Consider the following 23,096-nt stretch of genomic DNA (forward strand, 5'->3'; position numbering starts at 1 on the left):
TCTAAGGTCTGGTGCCTCTTGGAAGTCCCCCATTAATTCTCTCCTCACTTAATGTATTCTCCCTCGAACATCTCATCTCAGCTTCAACTTCTCGAAATTTCTGTATATAATCTCAGCTTTGTTCTGGCCTCTAAGCACCAGATCTCCACAGTGAACATTTCTACCTGCATGTTGCAAAGACAGTAACCTCATCAACCAGTTCATGACACTGAGAGTTCATCTCATTCACTTAATAAATGTTTATTGACGTTCTACTAAGAGCTAACCACTCTTCTTGGTACTGAGGGTATTTCCTTGAACAAGGTTCTTACTCCAGTGAACCCTGTTTTCTGACTACAGATTTCATTTCCTTCTTCTTTCTCTCTTTCCAATCCAATTGGTCTCCATCCTATACATTTTAATTTCAGAACCTATTCTAAATTCTGCCCTCCTTCCTGTCACTACTGCTATTTCATTCTTTCACTTTTCAATAATAATAACTTTCACTTTTCACTTGTTCGCCTTTGAGGACCTTGATCTTGCAATTTATTTTCCACACTGATGCCAAAGTTTTCCTCATAAACAGAAAAAATTGTTTATTTTCACTCCTTTGCTTCAAAATCCCTGCGGGCTCACTAGCACTGGATGATAAAGTTCAAATTCCCTAATTAGGTACATACAGTGCTACACAATCTGGTCAGAATCTAACTCTTCAGATTTGTCACTGCTCCCCATCCCACAGCCACTCTGCTCCCTCCCAGCCCCACCCAAGAGCCACCAAGCCTCTCATGCTTCTCTAAACAGCATGCACACATCTTGGCTCCTTCACAAATACTGGGTCCCATCATTTGAAAATGCACCTCTTCTCCCCTTTTAACCGCTTCCCTTCTTTCCACCTGTTGATTTCCAGCTCTTCACTCCCAGCACTATAAAATCCCATCCCTCTGATTCAGGCCATCAAGCCTTTGCTATTTACCTCATCCTTGGTTCCCAAGGGCTTCCCTGGTGTCTCAGATGGTAAAGAATCTACGTGCAATGTGGGAGACTCAAGTTCGATCCCTGGGTCAAGAAGATCCCCTGGAGAAGGGAATGGCTACCCACTCCAATATTCTGGCCTGGAGAATCTCATGGACAGAAAAGCCTGCAAGGCTACAGCCCATGGGGTCACAAAGAGTCGGACATGACTGAGCAACTAACATTTTCACTTTCACTTTGGTTCTCAAAGCACTTTGGGGATAACATGGTGCTTCAGTTCAGTTCAGTTCAGTTCAGTTCAGTCGCTCAGTTGTGTCTGACTCTTTGCGACCCCATGAATCACAGCACGCCAGGCCTCCCTGTCCATCACCAACTCCCAGAGTTCACCCAGACTCACGTCCATCGAGTCGGTGATGCCATCCAGCCATCTCATCTTCTGTCGTCCCCTTCTCCTCCTGCCCCCAATCCCTCCCAGCATCAGAGTCTTTTCCAATGAGTCAACTCTTCGCATGAGGTGGCCAAAGTACTGGAGTTTCAGCTTCAGCATTATTCCCTCCAAAGAAATCCCAGGGCTGATCTCCTTCAGAATGGAACGGTTGGATCTTCTTGCAGTCCAAGGGACTCTCAAGAGTCTTCTCCAACACCACAGTTCAAAAGCATCAATTCTTCGGAGCTCAGCCTTCTTCACAGCCCAATTCTCACATCCATACATGACCACTGGAAAAACCATAGCCTTGACTAGATGGACCTTTGTTGGCAGAGTAATGTCTCTGCTTTTGAATATGCTATCTACGTTGGTCATAACTTTCCTTCCAAGGAGTAAGCGTCTTTTAATTTCATGGCTGCAGTCACCATCTGCAGTGATTTTGGAGCCCAGAAAACTAAAGTCTGACACTGTTTCCACTGTTTCCCCATCTATTTCCCATGATGAGCTCAATAAAGGACAGAAATGATATGGACCTAACAGAAGCAGAAGATATTAAGAAGAGGTGGCAAGAATACACAGAAGAACTGTACAAAAAAGATCTTCTCGACCCAGATAATCATGATGGTGTGATCACTGACCTAGAGCCAGACATCCTGGAATGTGAAGTCAAGTGGGCCTTAGAAAGCATCACTACGAGCAAAGCTAGTGGAGGTGATGGAATTCCAGTTGAGCTCTTTCAAATCCTGAAAGATGATGCTATGAAAGTGCTGCACTCAATATGCCAGCAAATTTGGAAAACTCAGCAGTGGCCACAGGACTGGAAAAGGTCAGATTTCATTCCAATCCCAAAGAAAGGCAATGCCAAAGAATGCTCAAACTACTGCACAATTGCACTCATCTCACACGCTAGTAAAGTAATGCTCGAAATTCTCCAAGCCAGGCTTCAGCAATATGTGAACTGTGAACATGGTGCTTAGATCATCTTAAAGTGTATCCACTTGCAAGTGTGTCTCTTCCGCAAGACAATAAGCTCCCCAGGAACAGGACTGTGCCCCATTCCTTGTTGCATTCCCTACAACCTATATAGAACCCACATCTAGATCAGCATCATATTGTCATAATGAGCAGGAAGAGCTGCTGCACTGAGTTTTGTTTCAATTACAGTTTTAAATAGCAGAAATTGTTATTGCCAGTTTCAACATAAAGAGATATACTCCAGGTATGTGGGACTTCCACATTTACTGGAAGGGCTAGAGGAGCAAACTCTAGACTAAACTTCCAGGCACAGCTGCCAGCCCCCAGAACTCCCATCATAAGGAAAGTGAGTGCTGCTCCCGTAGGAAGCCCCTCCTTCCGGGAGCTGCTGACAGCTGTCACCTGTCTCTGTCACAGTGTGTCAGCAAAACAGGCACTTCACTTCCTGAAATCTCTCTCTCTCCTTAACTCTGTTCCATATTCAAGTGTTATTTGGCTGCGTGTCGTTGTTGAAACTGAAATCAAACCCAGGACGTAAGCTGCAAGAGAGTCTGAGAAATGTCTTTTTCAGCTTTCCACCCTCTGCAATGAAGGGGTTACCCCATAGCGGGGTTTGGAGAGAATGTTGAATAGCCAATTTGCAACATCCGCAAGTATCTCCTATGTGGCAGGTACTTTGCCAACTGGGGAAGGTAGGTACTATACCCCTACTTTTCCAACAAGGAGACAGAGGCTCAGAGAGAGTAAAATCTGGTTCTGGATGACCCGGCATGTAGGGGTGGGCTCTAATTCAAAGTCAAATCTGCCTCATCCCAAGACTGTTCTTTCAACCACACCAGTTAATGACAAGTGCCTTAGTTAGTAATACCTCACACAGGTCTGCAGTAAATTAAACACTAAGAAGTAACAAAGTCTGTCCCTTGTTGTTGTCTTCATGTTGCCATTACCCCTGATCTTGGGAAATATGTGTTTGTGGAAGAAAGCTTTGTCTTTTTACTAAGGTCTAACAACAGTGTTTCCATTGTTTCCCCATCTATTTCCCATGAAGTGATGGGACCAGATGCTATGATCTTCGTTTTCTGAATGTTGAGCCTTAAACCAACTTTTTCACTCTCCTCTTTCACTTTCATTAAGAGGCTTTTTAGTTCCTCTTCACTTTCTGCCATAAGGATAGTGTCATCTGCATATCTGAGGTTATTGATAATTCTCCCAGCAATCTTGATTGCAGCTTGTGCTTCTTCCAGCCCAGCATTTCTCATGATGTACTCTGCATATAAGTTAAATAAGCAGGGTGACAATATACAGCCTTCACGTACTCCTTTTCCTATTTGGAACCAGTCTGTTGTTCCATGTCCAGTTGTAACTGTTGCTTCCTGATCTGCATATAGGTTTCTCAAGAGGCAGGTCAGGTGGTCTGGTATTCCCATCTCTTTTAGATTTTCCACAGTTTCTTGTGATCCACATAGGCAAAGGCTTTGGTATAGTCAATAAAGCAGAAATAGATGTTTTTCTGGAACTCTCTTGCTTTTTCAAAGACCCAGTGAATGTTGGTAATTTGATCTCTGGTTCCTCTGTCTTTTCTAAAACCAGCTTGAACATCTGGAAGTTCACAGTTCACATATTGCTGAAGCCTGGCTTGGAGAATTTCGAGCATTACTTTACTAGCGTGTGAGATGAGTGCAATTGTGCAGTAGTTTGAGCATTCTTTGGCATTGCCTTTCTTTGGGATTGGAATGAAATCTGACCTTTTCCAGTCCTGTGGCCACTGCTGAGTTTTCCAAATTTGCTGGCATATTGAGTGCAGCACTTTCACAGCATCATCTTTCAGGATTTGAAAGAGCTCAACTGGAATTGCATCACCTCCACTAGCTTTGCTCGTAGTGATGCTTTCTAAGGCCCACTTGACTTCACATTCCAGGATGTCTGGCTCTAGGTCAGTGATCACACCATCATGATTATCTGGGTCGAGAAGATCTTTTTTGTACAGTTCTTCTGTGTGTTCTTGCCACCTCTTCTTAATATCTTCTGCTTCTGTTAGGTCCATATCATTTCTGTCCTTTATCAAGCCCATCTTTGTATGAAATGTTCCCTTGGTATCTCTAATTTTCTTGAAGAGATCTCTAGTCTTTCCCATTCTGTTGTTTTCCTCTATTTCTTTGCATTGATCGCTGAGCAAGGCTTTCTCATCTCTCCTTGCTATTCTTTGGAACTCTGCATTCATATGCTTATATCTTTTCTTTTCTCCTTTGCTTTTCATTTCTCTTCTTTTCACAGCTATTTGTAAGCCCTCTTCAGACAGCCATTTTGCTTTTTTGCATTTCTTTTCCATGGGGATGGTCTTGATCCCTGTCTCCTGTACAATGTCATGAACCTCTGTTCATAGTTCATCAAGCACTCTGTCCATCAGATCTAGTCCATACAGTGGAAGCAGTGTCAAACTTTATTTTGGGGGGCTCCAAAATCACTTCAGATGGTGATTGCAGCCATGAAATTAAAAGACACTTACTCCTTGGAAGGAAAGTTATGACCAACCTAGATAGCATATTAAGAAGCAGAGACATTACTTTGCCAACAAAGGTCCATCTAGTCAAGGCTATGGTTTTTCCTGTGGTCATACATGGATGTGAGAGTTGGGCTATGAAGAAGGCTGCGCGCCGAAGAATTGATGCTTTTGAACTGTGGTGTTGGAGAAGACTCTTGAGAGTCCCTTGGACTGCAAGGAGATCCAACCAGTCCATTCTGAAGGAGATCAGCCCTGGAATTTCTTTGGAAGGAATGATGCTAAAGCTGAAACTCCAGTACTTTGGCCACCTCATGCGAAGAGTTGACTCATTGGAAAAGACTCTGATGCTGGGAGGGATTGGGGGCAGGAGGAGAAGGGGACGACAAAGGATGAGATGGCTGGATGGCGTCACTGACTAGATGGACGTGAGTCTGGGTGAACTCTGGGAGTTGATGATGGACAGGGAGGCCTGGCGTGCTGTGATTCATGGGGTTGCAAAGAGTCAGACAGGACTGAGCGACTGAACTGAACTGACTGAACAACAGTGTTGGGGTAGTGTAAGTTTGCATGGAGTCTGGTAAATCTATTTTTCACTAAAAGTTCCTGAATTCCAAAAGTAAATTGAATGTCATTAACTCCTGAGAGCAGCTAACCTTATTTTCTGTTTCTCTGTTCATGATGTAAAGCAAAGCACATTCTCATTCTGACTCAAGTCCTTGCAAAATTACCCAAATCAGTGTCAGTATCATCAAAGGACGGATCTTCTGCCTCTATGCTGTCTTTTTTGTGGCTTCCTGAGTCATTTAACAGTCACTCTCAGAATCAGGAAAGTCAGTGTGTTGACAGATCTTAAACAATATAAGCAAGAGAAAATTCTCAGAAATATATCAAGGGCTGAGTAAGTCGGGCTACTTAGCTAGAGAATTGCTGAGAAAGAGCAACAATAGACAAGTCACCTCCAGAGTGCTATCAGAGTGCTATCACTCCTGGCAACTGAATGAAGGTCTGGGGAAGTCAATGGAACCCAAAGAGAGAGCTCTTAAGAGTACATGACCAGAGGACAAAACCAGGTCCTTGTCACAAACAGAAAGCCAGGCTCTCAAGCATGTAGGGGAACATGGCAGTGTGTGTGAAGAAAAATACTGAAGTGGAAGGCGAGAGACCCAGTACCTGATGGCGGTGTTATAGTCGCTAAGACATGACCCTGTGGACTATAGCCCACCAGGCTCCTCTGTCCCTGGATTTCCCAGGCAAGAATGCTGGAGTGGGTTGCCATTTCCTTTTCCAGGGTATCTTCCTGACCCAGGGATTGAACCTGGGTCTCCTACACTGCAGGCAGATTCTTTACCAACTGAGCCACCATACCTCTTTGCAAAGACCAAGATAGACCTAGGTAAGGTGCAATGTTGATGTGTATAAGGGCCAGAGATTCATTTAGATAGTTCCGTGGAGCAGTAGGGAAATACCAAAAGAAGGACAGAAATCATCTTATCATCAAGGTTCAAACCAGACAGTCCAAGTTCTAACAATACAGTAAATCCCCTACATAAGAACTTTCAGGCTGCAAACTTTCAAAGATGCAAACTTATATTTTACCAATGTCAGACGTGAGTGAAATTGCAGCTTACCCTCCATCTCCAGATGATCTTTCAGCTCTAGCATCTCCCAGCCCCTCTCCCTCCTCCAGTCAGTAACTCCTCTTGCCTGTTCACTCAGTGCCTCTTGCCTTGTACTACACACTGTACTTTTCAAGGTACTGTACTGTAAGATTAAAAATGTTTTATTTGCATGTTTGTTTTTTCACGTATTAGCTGTGTGAAAAGTATTGCAAACCTACCACAGTACATTTATATGTAGCCAATTATGTTAGTTGAATATCTATGTTGCAGGAAGCGGGACCCCTTCCAGGGCCCGAAACTGGGCTCTTGTCTAACACTCAGAAATGAATTGTCTGAAGAGACACATGTGCTGACAAAGCAAGAGATTTTATTGGGAAAGGGCACCCGGGGGAGAGCAGTAGGGTAAGGGAACCCAGAAGAACTGCTCTGCCGCGTGGCTCGCAGTCTCGGGTTTTATGGTGATGGGATTAGTTTCCGGGTGGTCTTTGGCCAATCATTCTAATTCAGAGTCTTTACTGGTGGCACACACATCGCTCAGCCAAGATGGATGCTAGCAAGAGGGATTCTGGGAAGTGGACGGACACGCGGTGTCTCCTTTCGACCTTTCCCGAACTCTTCCTGTTGGTGGTGGCTTATTAGTTCCGTATTCCTTATCAGGATCTCCTGTCATAAAACAACTCATATAAATGGTTACTATGGCCAGGGTGGGAGGTTTCAATCAGTGTACTTCTCCTAACAACTGGGCTAACTTTGTTGGACTTACAAATGTGCTCTCAGAACGGAACTCATTCGTATGTACGGGACTTACTGTAGTTCAAGGGACATGAGAGAAGCTACAAACTCAAGCCACCAAAATAAGCGAATCAGAGGCTAAGTAGAGACTATAATGTGAATGAGGAATCATTCCATTTTTCAGATTACCTGAGACTAATTTATATTGATTATTGAGTACCTGAGTTATTGCCCTGACTTTACAATATCAGGGCAATAAAATCTGAAATCCTACTTCAGAAAAATATCACTCTGATAAAACCGTCTTCTCCTTCCAGTCGACCTGTACAACCAGCTTCACTATACCTGTTCTTAGACATCACCAGAATCTTCAATAGTTCTCACATCTTTATTAACTCTATATCTTTTCAATCACCCCCTTGTCCACACACTCAATATCCTGGCTCATTTGCCCTTTCTTCATCCACTGTTCTGTCTAACTTTCATCCATGGCTGTGTTGCAGGAAGGAGGATCCCTTCCAGGGCCCAAGAGTGGGCTCTTGTCTAACTCAGAAATAAATTGTCTGAGAAAATACACATGCTGATGAAGCAGGAGACTTTACTGGGAAGGGGCACCCGAGTGGAGAGCAGAAGGATAAGAGAACCTAGGAGAACTGCTCTGCCATGTGGCTTGCAGTCTTGGGTTTTATGGTGATGGGCTTCGTTTCAGGTTGTCTTTGGCCAATCATTCTGACTCAGAGTCCTTCCTGATGGTGCGTGCATTGCTCATCCAAGATGGATTCCAGCAAGAAGGATTCTGGGAGGTGGTTGGACACTTGGCATCTCCTCTTGACCTTTCCAGAACTCTTACAGTTGGTGTGTTCCTTACTAGGACCTCCTGTCATAAAATAACTCACGCAAAAGGTTACTATGGTGCCTGGCCAGGGTGGGTGGTTTCAGTCAGTGAGCTTCCCCTAACAGCTGAGCCCACCTCATTGACTTCTTCATACCTCTCAGAGGACCCAGAGATGGACACTGCACAAGTGGAAAGACTGGTATCAACAAAAATTCATAGTCAACAAATGGGTGCCCAGAAAAAAAATCTAATAAAGAAAATCAGAGATGGGTCTAGGCATATGTGCTTGAAAGCTCTACAGATGATTCTGATGTGACAAGAAGACCTCTCAGAAAAGTTGCTCTCTCCTGTCCCCTCTTTTTTTTCTCTACCTCTCTCTCTCAAATAATTACAAAAATCTAAACTCCTAGTTGCTTCAATAATCTTTATCTGAAGATAAGCATGTGAGGAAGACAACAGCATGAAAAAGAGAAAGTCCCAAAAGAAGCAGCAGTGTCCAAAAGCCCTGGGGTGTCCCTAGACAGCCAGCACGCTGGGGGCTGTGGGAGGGATTACCGGCAAGGATTAATATTACCTCAAAGTGCTCCTCTAGAAGGAAGATCTCCAGACACCCAATGGACCCAATCAAGGGGCCATATTGCAACCAAGTAGGACCCCATGGGGCCTTCCCTGGTTAGACACCTCCCCCACATCCTCTGCTCTAGCTCCTCTCTGAAGTACTCAGATAATAGTATCTCATGCATATTTCCTGAGTTTTTCAGATGCTAAAAAACACCAAAAGGAAGAAATTAACTACTTTGATCATGAGCGCATAGCTCCCAGACCTATTGGTGCCTAAGGATTAATAATGGTCAGCTGCCCTGTTATCTCAACATCAACCAGTCAGAGAATTGAGCATGAACTGATCACGATCACAATCACGTCCCCTGGGATGGCCCTTCCTCGTGTTGCCTTTAAAAAGTCTCGCTGAAACCCTCAAGGAGTTCGAGAGGTGGTGGGGAGGGGGGCGGTGGGTGTGGGGACAGGGATGAATCACAGTGTCTCCTTGCTTCCCCTGCAGTAAACATCACTCTGCTCCAAACTCAGTGATTTGGTTCGTTTGTCCTTGCTGTGCACAGGGCACACGAACTTACACTCAAACAATTCGATCATTGTGTCCTCTGGGTAAACCACTCAACCATGACCAACCCAAGTCAGAAACTGCAAGGTGAGAACAGAAGAAAATATTGCTAGAAAATAGGTGAGATTAGTGAATATTGGGATTTAACAAACATTGATGACACCCAGCCTAGATGGTGTCCTCTGAGGAAAGCAGCCTGGGCACAGCCTGTCCTAACAGAATGGAGCAGACAGAGTCAGAGGAGCCTGACCCAATGCATCTTATCAAGTGTCCCCAAAGCAGTTCCATCATGTCCTGAAGAGGAAGACATGGTAAAACTCAGCAAAACTCAGAATTGACACAAAATGCATGTCCTAATCAGAACTGGATTAACCCATTATCTGATAAATTCCAAGGATTTGGACTGGGGAAAGGGCATTCTGGGATGACTCTGAGACCAACAGGCTCAAACTTTGAAGAGAAAGTAGAAAAAGCATTTGGTGAAGTCTGAGAGGAAAGCAGAGAGCTCTCCACCTCCCAGTGCAAGGTCCTGAACCCCCATGATCCCTCCCTGTTTTCAGCACTATTTTTAGGAAGTTAGATGAAACCTGAGCCTTTCTTGTTATGTCGACCAGACCCCTCCCCACCAGCACCAATAATCACATGAGCTTTTGATATTGTGTGTTCACAGTCTAATAAGTTCAAAACTTTCTATAACAGATCCAACCTACTTTGGGGAGATTAGCCCTACTACTTAGATCCATTGACAGCAAAAGTCAAAAGAGACTTCGCTTCTAATCCAAGCTCTAGCACCATCTACCATACCCTCACTACCATTTTTTGAGCCCACTTTTGTGGGCTCAGAAGAGGCCAGGCTCTTCATCTACAGTATCTTATTTAATCCTCATGACAACTCTATGAATTAAACACAAGTATTGTTTTTGTCTTTCGGATGAGGAAATTAAGGCACAGAAAAAGTAAGTCACTTGCAATAAGTCACAGTAGCAATCAGAATGTCAGAGGCCAAGTCTGACTGCCCGGTGTCTGTTATCTTAATTACCACGGCATATGGCTTCCGATCACTCTGAAAATAGTACCACCCACACTGGAAGAAATACAACAACCCTCACTAGACAGCAAGGTCTCTGTCTTGAAAGATAAAAGAAATCATGGCAGCCCTAAAGCCAAGTAAGCCATGGTTCTAAAGAAGTCATATATATTTTGCCTCTCATACCTGCCTCTTGAGTCTGGGTTTTACAAAATCCTGTGCTCTAAACTCAGAAGTGTTTATCTTCCATCTGTCTCAGTAACTGATGTACAGGAGAAGGCGGTCAGGATAATAACAGCTCAGTTTGGAGACACTGGCCACGTGACCAGTGTTGTGCTTCAGTTAACACGTATTACCTCATTTATTTTTCCAACAACCTTAAGAAGCTGATAGTTGAGAATTCCTGTTTTATAGATAGATATGCAGAGAAAATGGATATACAGCAAGGTTAATAACTTGCCTCACATCATATAGCTAGTAAGGAAAAGAAGAAAGATGCAAACCTGGGCAATTTGATGCCAGGGCCTACGATCTTGCACCTCCTTAAGAAGTTTCTGGGGAAAATGCAAACTGGATATTCCTTCCATGACACTTTTGTTTTCAGCAGAAGTTCCAAATATTCTCACAATCTGTGCAGGTCCTGCTGGGACACTGTATTCTGCCCCCTGAGCCCAGCCCCCAGTCTGTGTAAGAGACACTCAGAAATTCATTGAGCCTTGCAGGAGGCAAATTCATAGAGGCAGGCGGTGAGGATGACTTTGGGTCAAGAGACCTAAAGAGACCCAGGTGACCCTTCCCTCTGGGTTGCCCATCCAGGGCAGAAGGTAAGCAGGCAATCTTGCCCTTTGCCAGGTTAAGCCAAATAAGGGGGCTTCAAAAGAACTATTTAGGGAGTGAAACAGGTAGTCTTTTGAGTTTAAAGGATGTAGGGACCAGCCCCTCAATTATGTCTGAGAAGTCTAAATACGAAAGTCTGGACTACCCAAAAGGGCCTCTGACAGCCTATTCCAGAGTTGGGGGGATCCCCAAGGAACTTCTGCAGGGAGAAGAATAAAAAAAAAATGCTGGACTTTTCTTCTGTCCACAAGAGAGACCAAGTTATGAGTGCCTCGCCTGTCCTCTCTGATCCCTGTAACCAAACCTGCAGAAACCCACAAAGTAGGTGCAGGTAGCTGGGGAACCAGAATAAGAAGCTAACTATCCCCACCTAACCCACCCCAGCTTTCCCAGCAAGAGGTGAGACCAAGATGGGAGAAGGCCGGAGTTTCAAGTTAACAAGACCCCGTGACCATCAGGATGAAGAACAATGCTCTTCAGTGCCCCAAGAAAGAATAAGATAGATTTAGATATATCTTATCTAAAGATATATCTCACTTACATGCCGGCCCAGTAATCTTGCACAAGGAATGTACCATTGTTAATTTTCAGTTTCCTTTAACCAAGAAAAATGAGAGTTTGGGTTTCTTGTGAGGATTAAATGAGATGCTGCAGGCAACCTCTTCCATTGCCTGTCACACAGTAGGCAATCACTTCATGATATGTGTTTTTATTATCACTGCTTGTGATGTCACGTTTCAATCTGCCAGGAAGACTGTCAAAAGCTCAAGCAGCTTTCTACAGAAGAGCTCAAATTATAAAAGCCGCATAAAATGATGTGGACTTCGGAGAAACAGTTCTGGGCTCATTGTAGCTTTTCCACTTATGGATTATGTGATCTCAAGCACGGTATTTACTTTCTGAAACTTGGTGTCTTCATCTGGGTTTTTTCTGTCTTATTCACTGTTTTTTTTTTTCTCCAGAGTCTGGATCACTGTAAGGCAGAAAGAATAAATATTTATTGAATAAACTAATTCTTCCATAAAATCATAATAACAATACCTTTCTCACACTGTGATTTGGAGGATTAGAGAAGCTAAGGCATATGACACCGTAATACACTGGCATATTAATTTCTGTCTTATTCTTGATTCTCTAGGAAATTCCAGAAAATGAAAAGCTGATTTTTCCCCCCTCTTCCTCCTTCCCATGTCTTAGCAGAAGAGGCCTTGGTCTTAGACTTGCTGGCCACAGAAGGAAAGAACTTTTTCTTTAGTTGCATTATCTTCCCTGATGACAACCCACACATAGGAAAGTCTGTGAGAATTGAATCCTCGGAGGGCAGTTGTGGACAAGAGATAAGAGGAAGGCAGGTGCTTTGATGAGGAAGGGATACCCCAGGCCCAGATACTGAAAGGACTGGGGCCTGGAGGAGAACCAGAAACCTGCCCCTAAAGATGGCAGAAACCCCAATGGATGAGTGGGGATTTGATATCAGCCCCTAACTTCTCTGGTGGCTCAGACAGTAAAGAAACTGCCTGCAATGTGGAAGACCTGGGTTCAATTCCTGTGTCAGGAAGATCCCCTGGAAAAGGGAATGGCTACCCATTCCAGTATTCTTGCCTGGAGAATTCCATGGAGAGAGGAGCCTGGTAGGCTACAGTCCATGGGGCTGCAAAGAGTTGGACATGACTGAATGGAGTGACCAACACTTTCACTTTTTCACCTCAAGGTTGGACGGCAGGAGCAGCGGCCCAGGGACTAAGCTGGGTGAAGAGTGGAGACACAAAATAAATGTCTTAGTAACAATGGGCCAAAGACCAGAGGTCCTTTCTGAGCCTCCTGTCTTGTGCAAATCCTGAAGCTATGGTGCATGCCCAAGGGAGGGGAAGAAACTTATTCCTCCTCAGTAAAAACTCAAATTGAGTTTCTCACCAATCCTAACTGGTCTTGTGTTGTTCAGCAGCTAAGTAGTGTCCAGCTCTTTGTGAGCCCCTGGACTGCAACATACCAGGCTTCCCTGTCCTTCACTATCTCCCGGAGTTTGCTCAAACTCATATCCATTGAGTCAGTGATGCCATCCAACCATTTCATCCTCTGTCATCCCCTTCTCCTCCTGCCTTCGATCTTTCACAGCATCAGAGTCTTTGCCAGTGAGTCAGCTTTTCACATCAGGTGGCCAAAGTATTGGAGCTTCAGCTTCAGCATCACTCCTTCCAATGAATATTCAGGGTTGATTTTCTTTAGGATTGACTGGTTTGATCTCCTTGCAGTCCCAGGGACTCTCAAGAGTCTTCTCCAGCACCACAGTTCAAAAGCATCAGCTCTTTAGACCAGTCTATGGCTGGTATAGGCCAATCCAGATCTAATCTAATTTAATAAGAAAAGAAATAGAATGGTTGGACACTTGAGTGTTGTGGAGATAAGTCATTTAAGTCCTGTATACGCACAGCCTCTGATCTAACGTCTGGCACTTGGGAGAAGCTTAAGAGATGCTACTTTCCTCTTCTTACTGACCAGCAAATTCTGTAATGGTCAAATCTGTTGATCTTAGAGATGATGGATGAGGCTCCTGCTCAAAATAGGAACCTTATGTTCTTTATTTCTCAACATGAGTCAAGTTCTTTGACCTCATTTTCTCTACTCTCTGCCTCTCCACTCTTATGGACAGCTGAATGTTCCCCACAAACTATGCCAGCCACTATCTTCTTATTCCTTAAAGATATTTTGCAAATATCCATCCTTCTGCCTTTTCCCTGCATCCGTCTCAGAATATCCTCCTTTCTTTCCATTCCTCTATGTCCTGTCCATCCTCCAGGTATCACCTTCTATCTTTATTCCTTTACAGACTTCTCAGTGCCTACTAGATGCAGTGCTTGCACATAGAGGCTCCCTTCCCTCAGACATGCTTGCTGTTCAAATATTTATTCATTCATTTAACAATATTTTTTTCAAGTGCCTATTGCAGTTCAAGCTCCATCAAAGCTAAAATTGTTTGCCTAATTTGTTCACCACTACATGTGCAATGCCTATTATAGTGATTTATATTTTTCAGATGTCGATAAATATTCATTGAATGCATAAATGAAGGGGAAACGTTGGTGAACAAAAGAAATAAGACTCTTGCTACTAATTTTTGTTGTCTTATTAGAGATAACTGTTGTAAGTTTTTCTTTTCCACATCTCAAAAATGATAAAGTCCACCAAGGTTCTGTTTTAGATATTTTTTTTCTTACTCCAGTGGCAATGCCATCCACTCCTGCAGCTGCAGCATCATCTCTACACAAGTACATCTGTCTGATTAAGGATTGATTTTTCTTCAGTAACTTCTTTTCTGTCCATTTAAGTCGACCTAAACCAGAGACACACATCCTCAGGCTAAGGGTACAACCCAACTTTCACATCATCAACTAATCACTCAAGACACAGGAGAAGAAAAAAGAAGATCCATAGATGGACAAGTAAGGACTGCAGTTTCTCACCACTCCTAGTGGCAGAAGAAAAGGAGTTCCATGTGAGATTTGGAATGGGCAGGAGAGGGAGGGTGTCCTGGAGCCCACGGCTGAGGATCTGGGCCACAGAAGAAAAGGAACTTCTATTAAGAGTTCCAGAGTGTAACAATAGCCTAGCCAGGTATTTCATGCATATTAACTTAGTAAATACAATCATCCTGATGTTACTGTTCCCAACTTTACAGACAAAAAAATTGAGGCAGAAGGAAGCTCAGTAATACCTCCAATGTTTACGGAGTCTGTGAATAACTGGGTAGGACCCAACTGAAGCCAAAGGGAACACTTTTAACCACTCTTACCATATTGTCCTTGTAAATACAAAGTGATAGTTGCCGGGAAGGGCAAAGCTTCCAGGCATGGGATTATCACAGACATACCTCAACCAAGACAAATACATATTTCTAATCCTGACCTCCTTCCTAAATTCCAGACTATGTTTATATCTCGGTTCTAAAGAATTTCACCAGATTGTCTCTCCAGAATGTCAAACAAAGTATGTCTAAAGCTGAAATCATTACCTTGTCTTCCGTACCAGTTTCTCTTCCTGAATTCTCTAGTTCTGTTAGCATTACCCCTACTTTTTCATTCATATTGTCCGAACATCAATATCTGCTTTCACTCTTCCCATTCCTTTTCACTTTACCCCCAGTTAATTGTCATGTCCCATAGACTGACTTCCGTAATATCTTTAAGACATGACCTCTTAACTCCATTACAGCTTCAACCCTGATAACCATTCTTCACTGCATAATAGCTATGATCCTTCCAAGTGTTTATCCTGAATCACCCTCTATACATTTATCCAAAAAATCTTTATTATAGTCATCTTCACAATTCAAATCGATGACTATTTATTATAGTCGTCTTCACAATTCAAATCGACGACTATTTATTATAGTTGTCTTCACAATTCAAATCGACGACTATTTATTATAGTCGTCGGAGCACAATTCAAATTACACTGCTACCATAGTCAAAAAATCAAGCCTTCCATGACACCCTGACTCCCCATAAATATATACAAATGCACCCCTGTGAACAGAAACTCCCACAGTCCCCCTCTTTTTCCATTTAATCCTCAGTGTCCGGCCTGTTGCAGTCCTCTAGTGCTTTCCTATGTATCTCACACTATGCTATGCTATGCCCATTCAATACTTTCCTCTGAGATTTTCCTCGGAAACTGTTCTGGCCTTAGCTTCTATCTGATGTGTCCTTGTCCAGGTCACCTCCAGGGGTATGTGAACTCCCACTCCTCAGAACCATATATTGCTTAGTTTGCATCCCTCTTAAGACACATATCACATGCTACTTTGCATTTTCATGTTATGATGTAGTTACTATTCCATTACCTTGTTGGAAGTTGAGACTGTGCCCAAAAGTGCCCTTAACCAGGCACTGTGGCAATCCTGAGCAGCCCCTGTCCACTCTGGTCATGCTCAGGTGGCAAGGAATTTGCTGCCATGACAGTATTTTCTCGGGTGACAGAAAGACTGGAGCGGTAGCTCTCCTCCAAGCTCCCATACAGCAGGGCTCCCAGCACTCTGTAACTGGTCTGGCCTTCCAAAACCATAATCTCTGTTGACTCAGCTTTTTATGTTTACACACACACACACACTCCTTGGCCAAGCGGTGTTCTAGCATCAGCCATGCACTGATGCTCCATGTCTATTTCTAATAAGGACTCTACCTTGGACACTGCTCAAGACCCCCTTTCTCCTTAAAGTGAGTTTCCTCTTGAGATCTTCATTTATAAACAGTTGTCCTCGATCATGGTCACTTCAATCCATCAGACATAGAACACTGGATTTCAATGCAAAGTGATTCATTCCCTTCCTCCAAGAATCCTCCTTGGTCCCTATCCACATCAGCTCTACAGCGTTTTGTTATTATTGTTGTTTTTTGAGGGGGCCGCGCTTTGTGGTGTGTGGAATCTTAGTTCCCTGACCAGGGATCAAACCCCGTCCTCAGCAGTGAAGTCGAGGAGTCTTCACTGCTGGACAGCCATGGAATTCCTTGCCCAACATCTTAATAACCAAGTGGCTCCACCAACGTTTATCCTTTCCAAATATAGAAGGGATGTTGTAGAGTAGTATTTCTACCTCTGGCTACTAATAACTTCTTAATGACAATTTTCTCCTCTTATGATTCTTCTGAGTACCATATACTATGCATCCTCTCCAGTTACTTCACAGGAAATAGACCTTGAGGGATCAGTGAATTGATAAATCTTTTCTCCTTTGGTTTCTGTGGCCCTCTAGCTCATGGCCTCAGAAATTTCCCCTGCACTTAAGTACTGTATTTCATGGTATTTATATTTAATAAAAGTATATGGCAGTCTCACATTTGGCCTGTTGATGTTGGGTATGTGGTTCAGGCTTTTTGAAACTCAGGCTGGGGAATCTGAGGAAGTGATGGGGAGGCACTGAACTTGAGCACTTAATTTCAAAGTAATAAAAGACTAATTCTCTGCTTTATCAAGACTATATACTCAGCCTAATATATACCTGAGTTTTTTCAAGCAATGGATAGCTTTGTTAATTTTTTTTTTTCCCGTTGCTACTGGAAAGCAATTTATACCTGCAAGGCAGTATCAGGGTTTCAATAAACTCCTGGAAAAAAAAAAAAAAAAAGCAGCTCCAGATTGGAGAATTTTCAAATACTCCTCATTTTTGCAAATCACATTTCAAAAGGGAGAGAATTTGCATATTCAGGGTGAAAGCCCATGGAACTCTGCCTCATGCCCAGTTTTATAGAGTAATTATTTCTACATTTTTGAACTGGCACCACCTTCAAAATATGTCAGCTCAAACTGCACACTAGACATAGGTATTAATTAGTCAGGCTAATTATCCGAACTTGTTTAGACTAATCAAGTGATGAAGCAGCTTCAATCTGTTGGATTTTTCCTGAACAACTTCACAGTGAAACATGAACTTGTTATGACTAGTGAATTGCACAAACACAATTTGCCGCTGAGAAAGGCCTTCCGCATTGGCTGAACAGGGGTTCCTTCTCACAAAGCCCAGTCCACCGGTGGACTCTGCCTCCAAGGTACTTTGAAAAAAGGTCTTTCTGCCTCCTTCCACCAGAAAATCAATACTGCACGCTGGAGGGGAAGACGGAGAGTGAAAACATCCTCTTCACCTGAGTGAGTAAACACCAGCTCTGTGCTAGGGATGGCGCAGCACAGAACTGCAGGCTGTGAGACAGACTGCAAATAAAACCTTTTCCGGAGCCGAGAGTGGCCAGGCCAACGCTGAGCCCCTAAGCTGGCACCGCGGAGCCCTTGGCCTCATATAATTTCATTTCTCTGCGACTGAGATCAGTGCGTGCCTGCAAAATTGCATAATGTGCCATTCGTGCAGCTGTTACCCGGCAGACCTATTCTTTGCACACCGATTAGCCCGCCTGCCTCATCAATCCCCAGGAAGGGCGAGAGAAGCAAAGTTTCCAGCATCACATTGCATTCTTGGCCTCTCCTGCATCGCAAACCCCCCTGCCCCTCCCACGGTGAGAAGAAAATCATAGGCCTGGAAGCTTCAGTGAATGAGAGCTTTGCGTGGGTCCTGTGTTCCCCAGCTTTCAACACTTTCTGGGAAAGATAAATGTTGTTCACATCCTTTGTATCTTAACCTGGTTCTGTCTCCCTCTCTCCGGGTTTAAAACAAAGCTCCCTTGCCTCCTGGCTGCTCCTCTGTTTTTTCCTGAATTGTTCTGGTATTTCTGGCTTCTCCCCACGTTGAGTCAGATCCGAGTATGGGTGGCAAAAAGCTTCTAACGTCATCATGAAATAGGAAAGGTGGGCAGGCTCTGACAGCTTTTAGCAGCCCACAGCCTCAGGCTAGTATTTTTCCGCTACAATGCTGATAAAAGATAAGACATTGTTCAAATGTGCCTATGCTGGGAACCGTCTAAGGCAGGGCTTTCAAAATACAAACCGGTGCTGGTTCCCAGGGACAGAATTCACATCTTCCTTTGTTCTGCTACAAAGCTCTCAGGCACCCCGGTAGAAGGGAGCCCTCATTACTCAGGGCACTTCTGAGGAGCTGTGAGAAGCACAGAAGGAAGTGGGACTGGGAGCCATGCCCTGGATGCATCTGAAATCAAAATGAACTGCCAGCATCCTTTCCCTCCAGCACTCCCTGAGCTCTGCTTGGAGGGAGCCCCTTGCTTTTTTCTACTGATTTTTTTCACTAGTAATTAAACTAGATTATAGAGTAATTTCTGGACTATTCATCTCTCCTAATATTAAACTATCTATGTATATGTGTTATTTAAGTTATAGCATATAAATAAAGGGAAATGTGCATAGGTAATTGAATTTAAACCATAGGCTTTTTGTGTGTGTTGTGTTGTATTTGATAAATCAAAATCCTTAGGAGCTTCACCATGTAAAGACATTTTACTGTATCAAAGTGAAAGTGTTAATCACTCAGTTGTGTCTGACTCTTTGGGACCTCATGCACTGTAGCCTGCCAGGCCCCTCTGTCCATGGGATTGTCCAGGCAAGAATACTGGAGTGGGTTGCCATGCCCTCCTCCAGGGGCTCTTCCCAGTGCAGGGATCGAACCCAGGTCTCCCGCATTGCAGGCGGGTTCTTTACCACCTGAGCCACCAGGGGAGCCCATTTCACTGTATGCTGCTGCTACTGCTAAGTCGCTTCAGTCATATCCGACTCTGTGCGACTGTATATCTGCTTTCAAAACCCATAACGCTTCTGGTCGTGTGGTTCTTCTCATGCATTTTTTTCCAGGTGGGACGTGTTTTCTCATCTTAAAATGAGCATAAGAGTACATTTCTTCAAATAGAAAATTGTGAAAATTTTCCTAGATTCCTATCTATCAGTGCTCCTTAAGGCTAGATTTTGAATAACCTATGGTCCAAGGTCTGGAATAATCTCAGATAGATCTTCTGCATCCCAAAACATAGCATTTTGCTCTAGACTAAAGTGTACTTTGACTCAACTATCTTTGCAGCATTGTTGCCTTTTGTCCAGAACTGCAACTGCAGTTTTGGGGTGAACTATAAATATAAATATGAACTATAAATGGGGAGAAATTTCTGAGGTCCCTGTTACCTTTTCATCCTAATCACTGGGCAGAAGCCTCTCTCTCTCCTCCTCTGTCTTGTACATGTACACGTACATATACATACACATTTTTAAAAAATCATCTTATTGGTTGGTCAGTCTCTAAGGTACTTCTGCAACATACCTGATGAGTGCTCATCCAAATTTTACCAGAATATCTTCACTGAGAAGAACACTGCCATCTCAGAAGTACGTTTTTATATTATATATGTATATGTTTTGCTGTTGTTATTTAGTTGCTCAGTTGAGTCCAGCTCTCTGCGACCCCATGGATGGTAGCCCTCCAGGCTCCTCTGTCTGTGGGATTTTCCAGGCAAGAATCCTGGAATGGGTTTTCATTTCCTTCTCCATGTATTTACCATACATGTATTTACTGCATACATAAAAATACACCTAAGATAAAAATTACTTTCAGTGACATAAAGTACTTAGAGTGGTGTGCAACCATCACCACCCTCTAGTTCCAGAGGATCTTTATCACCCAAAAAGGAAATCTGTACCCGTTAAGGACCCATGACTGCATCCCCATCCTCCCCCTTCCTTCCCAGACCCTAGCAACCACTAATTGTTCTCTATCTCTCTGTGGGTTTTTCTGTTCTGGATATTGTATATAAATGAAATCCTATGATGTGGTCTTTTGTGTCTGGCTTTATTCTTTTGGCATCAGCAGCCCTTCTGGGTACAACTCATCTCTAGTTAATTGCTCTGAGACCCATCTTCCATTTCCCTCCTCTCACCTCCCTCCCCAGGCACGCACCCGGGCTGTTTGCATCTTACTCAGTGTGCAGCCACGGGTCTGAGATCGCCACCCCCGGGGAGCACCTCTGAGACACCGCACTGACAGCCCTTCTGCCAATACTTGTTTCGGGTCTGGCTGGGGCCTCCTGAGGCGCTGAAAGAGCAGCAAATCACCCTCAAACTTCTCCAAGGTTTTTTTTTTCTATTTTAAAATAAAATGTGAGAGGCGCTTTTCCCCTTCCTGACAACTGTGAGTGATAATTAGCTGGTAACAGAAAGTCTCCCCTGAAGCGTCACAATGAGCTGGTAGTTAACAGAGCGGGTCTCAGAGCTGCACCACGGAGCAGCTCCAAGTGGGACTCGTGCTCATGGCCAGAAGAGCTGGCGCTGATCCCCTGTTGCAGACATCTAGCCATATGCAGGGTACGCACACAGCACCTGCACTGCCTTTGGGTTCACAGATGCGGCATAAGAAAGAGCAGCCTGTGGTGCGCTGGGGACAGGGCTGGACTCCAAGTGAGAAGATCCAGGTTTGAATCGTACTCGCTGTCGTTTACTAGCGTGACCATGAGCAAGGCATGGACCAACCCAGCCTTCCGTTAAAGAGGAAGGTCACGTGGAATGTGACTAACCTCACCAGATGGTGGTTAAGACTGAAGAGAAGAAAACAACTTTTCTTCAAGAGAAGAAAAAAACCACATAAACACTGTCCGTAGCCTGTGAACATAGTCTCCAGATGTCCATAGCATGAGAGCATCAGGAAGGCGGGAACCTGGTCCTGATTCCTGCTGCCATGCCTAATGTGTCGCTCAAGACAGAGTAGACACTTGGTAAGATTTTCATGAATTTGTGAAATGAGGAATCATGTTGTTTTTCTCAGTAATCAGAGTCACACAATTAGCTGCCAAGGAGCAGCATCACTAGGTAACTATCCAGATTATTTTTATTCATGGTAACCAAGTTACCATAAGAGAGTGTCTTGCCCCATTGTATTTCTTCTGAATGACGCTAGACTTGGAGAGGAAATGAGAAACACGGTTCTACTAAAGAAGAAAACAGGAAACAAAAGGTGCCTTCAATTTGAGATGAGCTCTTTTTATGAACCTAAGAGAACTGACTCAAAATGTACCACTTCAAGTATTCATGCTTCTTGGGCTCTACCTGCTCTGCGATTATATTTTACTTCATGACCCATCACAAAGAGAGTGTATTCACCAGTGTGTATAATATCGTAAATGTTGTGCTTTTAACTCTAGAAGCTTATATATGTACTGGCTTGGAACCACGTAACTTCCTCTTTCTTTTCTTCCCCCTGTCATTCTTTTCTTCCTTTCTTTATTGCTTCAGCAGTAACTTAACGTTTTGTTTTCAAATAAAGTTGTTGAGATGTAAGTGACAATATTTTCATGTAAATCCTTGATTTACATTTAGTAGTCATTAGTATTTTTAGTATTTCATCCTAAATACTTCGGATTTTACCATTCTTTTAAAGTTATTTTGTCATACAACCACAATATAACGACAACATTTTGTCATGCAACCACAACAGCAATGTTGGTGTTGTCACTCAGTTGGGTCTGACTCTTTGTGGCCTGATGGACTGCAGCTCGCCAGGCTTCCTCGTCCTTCACCATCTCCCAGAACTTGCTCAAACTCATGTCCACTGAGTTGGTGATGCCATCCAACCATCTCATCCTCTGTCACCTCCTTCTCCTCCCGCCCTCAATCTTTCCCAGCATCAGGGTCTTTTCCAGTGAGTCGGCTCTTGGCATCATGTGGCCAAACTATTGGAGCTTCAGCTTCAACATCAGTCCTTCCAATGAATATCGAGGGCTGATTTCCTTTCAGATTGACTGATTTGATCTTATTGCTGTGTAAGGGACTCTCAAGAGTTTTCATACATACATACATTTCATACGTACATACATAACAATGACTTCTCATTTTATCTAGTATCCACTCCAAGTTCAAAATAATTTAAAAGAATGAAAATGTCCTTTTACATTATTGCTTTATTTAATTCAGGATTTGCTCACAGCCTATTAAGTACTGGGCTTTGTTACCCTACTTCTTGGCCTTAGCGCAGCTTAGGACTGTTCAATAGGTGCTCAGTGGAACACACATTTTTCATGGAACAAACATTTATTGACCCCTTCCATGTGCCAAACCATGTCTTAATTGCTAGTGATGCAAATATAAATAAGATACATTATTTTTCCTCAAAACCTCAAAATTTGGGTGAACCAAAATGAATATTGAAGTAAGCTAATGAAGACAATCAAGATGAATCTACTAAGCTTAGTATTTGTTATTTTTCCTTCAGATAAAGCTTTTCAGGCAGAGTGTGATGACTTTTCCCAATAGCAGCATCACTTTATCATTTCATACAGCTAAAAATGTGGATTTCAATCTCCACTGTATGAGCAAAACCCCAGAAACTTTGCTGAACACACATTCTTTTTTGTTGGTGGTGGTTCAGAACTGATATTTATGTTTAATTGTCAGAAAGAAACTGGATATTTAAATATTCGATTAGCCTGCTCAGTGACAAACCAACCCATCCTGTAGTGGCTTTCTGCCACCTACAAGATAAAGGGTCACCTCCTTTAGCCTCCTGCCAGACCCTCTATAGTCTGATCTTGCCTGTTTCTCCAACCTTATTTTCTGCCTTACATCTTAGGTTCTACACAAACTGAACAGCTGATTTGTCCCACCCCTAAATCCTCCCGTATTCCTCTTAGGACTTACG

The 23,096-nt window shown here is 43.4% G+C and overlaps 1 long non-coding RNA gene across 1 annotated transcript in view; it reads right to left on the reverse strand.

The window, feature by feature from the left end:
- Positions 1 to 11,740: 11,740 nt before the first annotated feature.
- Positions 11,741 to 23,096, reverse strand: part of LOC139186819 (uncharacterized) — a 112,022-nt gene continuing 100,666 nt past the window's right edge. The window contains exon 3 of the long non-coding RNA XR_011570423.1: positions 11,741 to 12,002. This is a non-coding gene — a long non-coding RNA (uncharacterized lncRNA). The remainder of the gene's footprint in view (positions 12,003 to 23,096) is intronic.

The sequence above is a fragment of the Bos indicus genome, chromosome 14 (assembly GCF_029378745.1).
Source record: "Bos indicus isolate NIAB-ARS_2022 breed Sahiwal x Tharparkar chromosome 14, NIAB-ARS_B.indTharparkar_mat_pri_1.0, whole genome shotgun sequence".
Classification (NCBI taxonomy): Eukaryota; Metazoa; Chordata; class Mammalia; order Artiodactyla; family Bovidae; genus Bos; species Bos indicus.